This window comes from Elephas maximus, chromosome 9 (genome assembly GCF_024166365.1).
Source record: "Elephas maximus indicus isolate mEleMax1 chromosome 9, mEleMax1 primary haplotype, whole genome shotgun sequence".
NCBI lineage: Eukaryota > Metazoa > Chordata > Mammalia > Proboscidea > Elephantidae > Elephas > Elephas maximus.
Window position 1 is genome coordinate 23,580,768 of NC_064827.1, and position 10,088 is coordinate 23,590,855.

The following is a 10,088-nucleotide window of genomic DNA, read 5'->3' on the forward strand; positions in this document are numbered from 1 at the left end:
AACCACACTGATCTTCTATTTCTCAGGTGCCTTTCAGAAAAAATATGTAATACTATGGCCTCAATTTCAAAACTCAGAGTCAAAACGAGCACTGCAATTATTTGTACCATCATGACATCCCACCAATGATCCTATTAGAAGGACAAAATCTCTTGTGACTACTGGATGTCTGAGCCAGGGTGACCATGATCTAATTATTATTATTTAGCACAGCATGTAACACTTTTAGAGACTCTCCAAACAAAAATTTCAGAAACGTACACATAAAATATTGATTCTTATCCCTGGTGAGTAGTCAGGTTAAGGCTATTGGTAGAATGGGGTTGGGATAATGAATAGGTGGATGTGCCAAAAGAATGAGTGAATCCATATAATACATTATGTCACAATCCTCTGTCTGCTGCCATCATTTCAGAATAAAAATAACATTTAACAAGTTCTGTGCCACAAAGATGAAAATAGAATGTTATATAGAGTTGTCATTATTTCTTTCCTGGGAAGGATTATGACTTACAAGATAACTATTGCCTAAACTATTTTAGTCTGTGGGATTGGCACAGATGAATTCTCTGCTCTCTGTACTAATTACTGTAATTTGATCATTATAATGATTATAATTTCATATTCACTTTTATATGAGATAGTCTCTTAACACTGCCTGTCACAGCATATTAAATTTACTTATAACATTTTTTTTTGGGGGGGGGAAACTATTATTTCTTATCAACAATGCCTGTAGTAGTTTAATTATGATATGCCTTCAGGATTTTGTAACACTTCTTGTAAAGTCTGTTTCCTGAATGAGAATGTTATATTTCTAAGAGCTATGTCAAGTTAATTTTTAAAATAAATCATCAGTGACACTTCTAATATCTTTACAAAAAGAAAAAACGATTGGAAATAACCTAAAATTCCATCAAGGAGGCACTAATGGCATATCCATATAATAGAATATTCTGTATTTACAAAAAGAATGAGGAAACACATCAGATAATGATGCAAAGAGATTTGCAAGGCATATTATGGAATGAAAACAGCAAGGCGTAAAATAGTATATATAGAATTTTTTCTTTATAAAACAGGATAAATAAAAATCTACCTGTGAATTTTCTTGAATTTGCATAAAGGAAGCGGGGTGGGATAAATAAGTAATGAGTGGTTTCCTAGGGATGCAGTGAGCAGCACTGAAGTAACCGAGTGAGTGGAAGACAGGGTAAAAGGGAGATTTTCACTGTATGTACCTTTCCTTAGAATCTCTGTTTATGGTTTCTGGTGTCATGATACTTGATATTCATTGAGTCCACTACATCCATCTTTCCTTTATTCCTTTTGTATTTTGAGTCCTAGTTATAAAAGCTTTTCTCATTTTGTCATCAAGTAATTTTTTACAAGCAAATATTTGACTCCTCTGGAATTTATTATGGTGCATATTCTGAGAAATGATGGTTATCCAGCTGTCCCAATGCTTTTTATTGAATACGTCATCATTTCCCTATTGGTTGAAGATGCTACCTTGTTCACGTACCAAGTTTCCTCGATGTATGTGAATGTCCTATTCCATTCCATTGGTTTGTCTATATACATGCCCTTTGTTTCAATTACTGAGACTTTATGCTTTAAAACTGACAGGTCTAGTCTATTCTCATCATTCTTCTCTTTCAGAGATTTTCTGGCTTTACCAAAAAAAAAAAAAAAATTAATGTTGTTATGTTGTTAGGCACTGTCTAGTCAGCTCCAACTCATAGCAACCTTATGTACGACAGAACGAGACACTGCCTGGTTCTGTTCCTTCCTCTATGTTTGTGCCCACTGTTGCAGCCACTATGTCGTATTTTGGGTGCCTTCCAACTTGACTCCTCATCCTCTGGAATTATGTCAGACAATGTTCTCCTGCTATTTGTAAGGTTTTCACTGGCCAATTTTTTCAGAAGTAGACAGCCAGGTCCTTCTTCCTAGTCTGTGTTTGTCTGGAAGCTCTGCTGAAACCTGTCTATCATGGAGGCAGTAATGGCATATCCATGTAATAGGGTATTTGAAATGCTGATGGCGTAGCTTCCAGCACCACAGCAATGTTCAAGCCAACACAGTAGGACAAACTGACACTTTTTTTTTTTTTTTTAATATAAACCTTTAATAGAGTCTACTCAGCCACTGGGGCTCCTTAATAGAATCAGGCTGTCTAATTTAAAAATGTTGGTATTTTAACTGGGATTGAGCTAAATTTATAAATTAACTTAGGGAAAATGATACTCTTATGACGTTGAGTCTTCCTGCCCCCAAATCTGCTAAGTCTTTCTCTTTACTCAAGTCTTCTTTTTGGTGTGGTGCTTTAGTTATGTGTGACAGTTTTCTTTACACAGGTCTAACACATTTCTTATGAAGTTTATTCCTAGGTATTTTAACATTTTGCTGCTTTTCAAAATTGAGTCATCATTCACATATTCAAACTTCTTGTGCTTGTATATATGAAAGCTATCAATTTTATATTCTTTATTTTGTACTCCTCAACCTATTAGAAGGATACTAGAAACTTTTAGTCTAAGTTTCTTAGAAATTTCTATTCTAAGCTTCATATTGTCTATAGTAGTTTTCCTATTGGTTCTCCCAAGGTTTTCAGGTATACCCACCCTATTCTCTGCAGATAGTGATAATTCTAGTTTCTCTTTTTCATTTTTCATGCCTCTAATTTCTTTTTCTTATCTAATAACAATGGTTCGTTATATGTGATTGTAAAAGAAAAAAATTCTACAAAGAGTAGGCAGTGGAATGAAGATTATAGCAACAGGGTCTGAACAAAACTCTTAACCTATTTTTAAAATACACTATTTTAAATAACTGCTCTGGCTGCATTAGTGCAACCTATTAGAGGTTTTTCTTGAGGCATTATTTTTAAGAAATGAAAAATTATTTTCCTGGTTACTTAACCATGTTTGATACATCAAATTGGAGCTTTTCTTGAGGGGCAGGCTACAAATGGTCATGATTCATTGTAAGTACTCTAAAGGAAGATACATTTACAAAGTAGAGATCTTAGCATTGATCAATCTCTTTTCAATCCAGGTTTGTTGGAAATTATTGAAGCAAAACATGTGTTATACATCCTTATCCACCCTCGCATGTTTACATTCGACTCTTATGTTGAACATATCCATGGTGAGTTTAAGAATGATTTTCCTTATCTACGGTAGTAAATCTTCTTGAACCGCCCTTTGAAGTTTGACACAGAGTTAGAAGACCAAAAAGGAAGAACACATTTGGCATTTCTCAAGCTTAAAAAAGTGAAGAAAAAATTCAAGCTGTGAGTTGCAATATTGAAGAATTCTATGGGGAAAATATTAAACGAAGCTGGACACATCAAAAGGAGATGGAAGGAATACACACGGTCACTATACCAAAAAGAACTGGTCGACATTCAACCATCTCAGGAGGTAGCATATGATCAGGAACCGATGGTACTGAAGGAAAAAGTCCAGGCTGCACTGAAGGCCTTGGCGGAAAACAAGGCTCTAGGAACTGACGGAATACCAACTGAGATATTTCAACAAACAGATGCAGCACTAGAAGTGCTCACTCACCTATGCCAAGAAGTTTGGAAGATAGCTACCTAGCCAACTACCTGGAAGAGATCCATATTTATGCCTATTCCCAAGAAGGTGATCCAACCAAATGGGGCAATTATCGAACAAAATCATTAACATCACACACAAGTGAAATTTTGCTGAAGATCGTTTAAAAGCGGCTGCAGCAGTATATCAACAAGGAACTGCCAAGAATACAAGCCAGATTCAGAGGAGGACACAGAACTAGGGATATCATTTCTGATGTCAGATGGATCCCGGCTGAAAGCAGAGAATACCAGAAGGATGTTTATCTGTGTTTTATTGACTATGCAAAGGCATTCGACTGTGTGGATCATAATAAATTATGGATAATATTGGGAAGAATGGGAATTCCAGAACACTTAACTGTGCTCATGAGGAACCTTTACATAGGTCAAGGGGCAGTTGTTCAGACAGAACAAAGGGATACTGTGTGATTTAAATCAGGAAAGGTGTGCATCAAGGTTGTATCCTTTCACCATACCTACTCAATCTGTATGCTGAGCAAAGAACCCGAGAAGCTGGACTATATGAAGAAGAACAGGGCATCAGAATTGGAGGGAGACTCTTTGACAGCCTGCGATATGCAGATGACACAAGCTCGGTTACTGAAAGTGAAGAGGACTTAAAGCACTTACTGATGAAGATCAAAGATAACATCCTTCAGTGTGGATTGCACCTCAACATAAAGAAAACAAAAATCCTTACCACTGGACCAATAAGCAACGTCATGATAAACAGAGAAAAGTCTGAAGTTGTCAAGGATTTCATTTTCCTTGAATCCCTAATCATCACCCATGGAAGCAGCAGTCAAGAAATCAAATGATCTATTACATTGGACAAATCTGCTTCAAAGACCCTCTTTAAAGTGTTAAAAAGCAAAGATGTCACCTTGAAGACTAAAGTGTGCCTCACCCAAGTCATGGTGTTTCCGGTCATCTCATGTGCATACAAAACCTGGATGATGAATAAGGAAGACTGAAGAAGAATTTACGCCTTTGAATTGTGGTGTTGGCAAAGAATATTGAATATACTACTGACTGTCAAAAGAACAAACAGATCTGTCTTGGAAGAAGTACACCAGACTATGTCTCACATACCTTGGGTATGTTATCAGGAATGATCAGTTCCTGGAGAAGGACATCATGGTTGTTAAAGTAGAGGATCATTAAAAAAGAGGAAGACCCTCAATGAGATGGATTGACACAGTAGCTGCAACAATGGGGTCAAGCATAACAACAATTGTGAGGATGGGCAGTGTTTTGTTCTGGTGTACATAGGGTGGCTATGAGTCGGAACTGACTCAGCAGCCTCTAACAACAACACGATAGCAAGGTTATCTGGTGTATTGTGTGTTGATATCTATATTTATATCTATATCTAATACTTTAGTGGCCAATTGTGGGCTGAGCTTGGTCCTAACATGGAGCAAAAAAAAAATATTAACAACTGAATTGAATGAGTACCAACTGAACTAACATTGCCAAGTTTACAGATTATTGATTCAAGAAGAAAAAGTTCAGTGAAAACTTCTGAAAAATCCAAGGCCAGAATTACCAGTTGAAAGACTGGATTTCTACAATCAGAATTTACAAATGTTCTTACTGACACAACCTTTATTATACTTGATCAATGAGGGAGTCCACTGTGGAAGGCACAACCTTTGAATAATAAAGAAACTACTCAAGGATGACTGTAAAAGTTAAATAGGGCACAAAGTCCTCTCAGCCTCTATGGGCCAAAAAGGTCTATGCTCTCGTTTGAGGAGTACTTAGCTTTTGAAAGGATTGATTTGCTTTGGACCTCTTGTTGCTTATTCCTGGACAAAAATTAAAATCAGTAAACCTGGTCAGCTGCCACTTGTCTGTCAGTTTGTCTTACTGTGGTAGACTGCATGTTGGTGTGATGCTGGAAGCTTTGCCTCTGGTATTTCAAGTACCAATAGGGCCACCCATCGTGGATAGGTTTCAGAGGAGCTTCCAATCTAAAACAGATTAGGAAGAAAGGCCTGGATATCTATTTCTGAAAATTAACTAATAAAAATCTTATGGATCACTACAGAATATTGTCCAATATAGTGCTGGAAGTTGGAAGGCACTAAGCAATAGCCTCAACAATGGACTCAAATATATCAACAATCACAAAGATGGCACAGGCTGGACATTTTTTCCTGTTACACATAAGGTCACCATGAGCTGGAGTTCACTTGATGGCAACTAACAATGACAGCAGCAACACACCTGGCCAGAAAACAAGAAAGAAAGCTCAGTATAGAACTTCCAAGTGCTGAGTTTTAACACACTTGTCCAGTCCACTGTATTTTGTAGCTTATGAAATGAAAAGCTGCCACATGGGGAAGCTGATTAAAGTTTGCTGCTTAGTCTAAGCTCCCACATAAAAACAAGCTACCACTAATTTACAACGGGCAATCTAAAGGAAACAGGTTAGAGCATCCATTCAATCATGAAAATCCACCAGCATTCATCATTATAGCCTACTAGGACTAGTGTTCCTTACTCAACATGTCTACCGTCTTGGTGACAGCAAGACCATCTCTCAATAGCAGAGAGTTTGCGTTTTGACCTAGTGTTCAACTAGACTCCCAGGGATGAATTTGGGTGATTTCTACCAGGTAAAAATCTTATATATCTATCCTATGCTGAGGATAAAAATTTTGAATGAGAGCCAAAAGACAGATGAACTAGATTATATGTGCTTGGAAGAATTTGTAAATCAAGTGACTGCTGATGTGTAAGATTTTTTTGAGGTATGTGTACGTGTGTGTACGTGTGTGTGTGTGTGCGTGCATGCATGAGTATGTTTGAGTTTGATTTGTCTGCATCAGTGCTATACAGCGCCAGGATTTATAAATTACCAAATATGTAGTCAGTACTTATTACTGAGAAGACTAAATATTGGCTTGGATGCATTGACTGAACTTGACCATCGTACTTTTTATAATTAGATTTTTTTTTTTTTTTTTACTTCGCCCCACATGCTGCTACTTTTAGTATGATGCGGGGGTGGTGGGGTCTAGTTAAGTTCTGCTATATGCTTGTCAGTGGAACCATAATTTTCACATGTGCATCTTGTGCTCACCAACAGTCAATAAATGGCTAACACCTGAATAAATTCAGTGTCCCAGTGCAGACCCATGCTGGGAGCAAATTTACCAGTGAGAAGTTTTTCATTTTGGTACAATCAAGAGTTTTACTAAGTTGAGGTAAAGCAGTAGTTACAACCTCTACAAACAGGTAATAGTAAAATACATAATAGTATTTATGACCGCTTGACCCACTTTTCAACCCATTTAAATCTTGGAAGATATGTAATAAATTTGAGTCTAGTTTATACACTTGGACTATTCATATATACAGTAAAGCTCTTTCATAAAGCTTCTTATCAGGGGAACGTCTTAGAAAGGAAATGGAAAATTATGAGCATCGAGATAGTACATAAGATTTTCAGCTGACCGTTTTACATTTATATCTCCTTATTTGTAATAAAAGACACAGCTACTGACAATGACACTGCACATGTGTATAAAATGTCAAAGAGACATCTATCCTGGGCCGCTCTTGGAGCACTGAGAACCGTGTGCCCTTTCCTTATTGTCGATGTCATTTTTCTGGTAGCTTTTTCTTCTTCAAGTTGAGTGACAATTATAATAATCCTGAACTTTCTCATTTTTGAATGCTTTAAAACCTGATTTTGATTAGGTATTCTATTAGGTTGTGGGGCCTTGCACACAGAAGGCATTTAGTAATTATTGGTATATCATGACCACTCCCTGACAAATAATGTTAAACATTGCACATATTGTGGATACTGATAAATCGGAACAAAGACATTGAATATGTCTGTAAAGATGCTGAATATGTCTGTAAATGATCTACATCTGTCTGTGCTGTTCAAACTATAGTCTGTGAACCACTTGCCTTGAGGGATGCTTGTTAAAAATGAGAATTCCTAGGCCATACCCAAGACCCTGTGTTTTAGGAACTATGGGCCTGGGGATTTCCATTTTTAATCACTTCTTTGGTGACACTTCCACCCAGAGGCACCTTAGAAGAAAGGCCTGGTGATCTACTTCCAAAAAATCAGCCATTGAAAACCCTGTGGAGCACAGTTCTACTTTGACACACATGGGGTCACCATGAGTCAGAATCAACTTTACAGCAAGCATTTAGTTTTTTTTGATTTGATGACCCTTTGGTACTCTAAACTTTGACACCCATTAACCATCAAGTCTTGGATTCCTAAAACAATATTTCTAATTACATAGATGTTTATGTTCACTTTAGACCATGAACAAGAAAGTCTATATAAAGAAGGTGATTTTCAATATTAGATTCCGCTTTCTTCATTCAGGCGGTCCATATAATACTAATCTGGCATATGAAGTCTTAAGCTGTGTTTCTAGAATTCTTAAAAAATACAACAGAAAACAAATATTCCCAATGGCAGCTACCTGGCTTTTGAGAAGGATCTGATTTTTCTTTTTGGACAATGTTTAAAAGATTTTTATCAGCAAATTAGGTGATAAATGCACAAAGAAAAGTTTTCAAGTTAATTCACTAAGGCAGAGGCCCAGAAGAAAAAACAAAAATATAGAGTGAAACCTTTTTTACTTATTTTACCATAAGCAGCAGGAGAAGAAGGTGTGGAGGGTGTAGCTGGAGAACTTCTAGAATTACACGCATCTTAAGACAGCACCATAGCACTGTTTCTCAGATATGAAAAGCAAAAGCAAGTCCCCAGGGAGAAGGTCTGTGATGGAAGAACTGATCCTAGCATAAGGGAGGCAATTGACCGCACCTGGAATTTAATTCACTCTTAGAAGGAGTTGATACACTGCAGTGTATCAGGTTGAATGAAAAATGATTAAAAGAACTCTGAATGCTTCGTCTGTAAATGTTGAGTTTTGATCTCAGGGTGGGAGAGATGAAGTGGGAGTTAGGGTTGAGGGGACAGGCAGGAGATGGAAGTGATAATATCGGATCTAAACTGATGGTTATGCTCCAATACTTAAAGGAGTGACATGAGAAGAGGGATTCACCTTATATGGGGTTTCAGAATAAAGAACTGAGACCAAAAGTGCAAGTTAAAGGAAAATGGGAAGATGGAGGAAATTTCTAAAAATCAGTGAAAGCCTTCCTATAAAATGACTGTGGCTTAATGAGTTCTCCGTCTTAGAATCATTCAAGTAGGGACTAAATGAGCAGTTTTCTGGATGCTATAGGACAGTACTTCTCAAACTTTATTGGGAAGTACTTTAAAGTTTCATTCTATACCGATGGATTTTCCTATGAATCATGTTAGATGCATATGTCGCTCACTCTGGAGGTCTAGGGTGAGACCTGAGGGTCTGTGTTTCCAACAAAGCACCCAGGAGAAGCTGATGCTCCTGGCCCATGGCCTACACCTGGAGGAGCTAGGTTCTAAGGTGTTTCCCAAATCTAAGAATCCATAATACGTTTATATTGTGATGCTATGACTTGCTGTATGAACATGGAACTTTTTCTTTTTCTCAGGCTTTCTCATTTTGTTAAATGGAAGTAATAAGCGTTCTTGCCTTGTAGTGATGTTTAGAGAATTAAGTGAATTAAGACATGAAAAGCACTTAGAAGAGAGCCTGATACACATTAAATACTCAATAAATGTGAGCTTTTACTACTCCCATCATTATTATAAAACTAAAAAGTTATAAAATCCAGAGTGTTTTGGATTTTTCTGATTTCCGTCTTAGCTGATGTAACCAGATTGTGTTGACTGTCTCAACTGAGCCATGATGCCGTTGAGTTTATCCTACCCACTGCCAGGTGCAGCCTAAAGTCATTTCTAGGTTTTGTTGAATTCCAGTTCATTCTCTTAAGCCTGACAATCCCACACAGGAGGTATATGTGCCTTTTTGTAACTGCTCCTGAAAGACCAGGACATTTTTCATGGGTTGATGGCTTAGCCAGAGGCTTGCAAGAAACAGAGATTGCTGTCATCATTTGGGCTCCAGGTACTCCTCTGGACTCCAAGCTACCCATTATGCTGTCCTCTTGCTCTGACTTTTGGCTAAAGCCCTGCTCTCAGTTACGACAAAGTTTTGGCACTCATATGCATCCCCACGTAAAGGACTAGGAACCCTAGCTAATGGGTGACTGGCTTAAGGAAATACCTGATTTTTTTTTTTTAATTTTTATTTTTGGTCTCCAATAAAATGCCTGATCTTACTCCCCCAAATACTTTAGATAATTAAGGAAAACAGCTTAACTTTTAAATGAACCTTTAAAGTTCATTTAACATCTCACTTCTGAAGGCCAATCTTAATCTAAAAAATGAAGAGTGTCTGCTGACTAGTATGAGCATATAGTAAGTCACCAAATATTTATGGAACTCCTACCATGAGGTCAGTACTTTGCTAAGTATTATGGGGACTATAGAAAGAAGTCTAAGAAATAGGAGTTTAGCATCTGCTAAGAGAATAAGGTTCACATA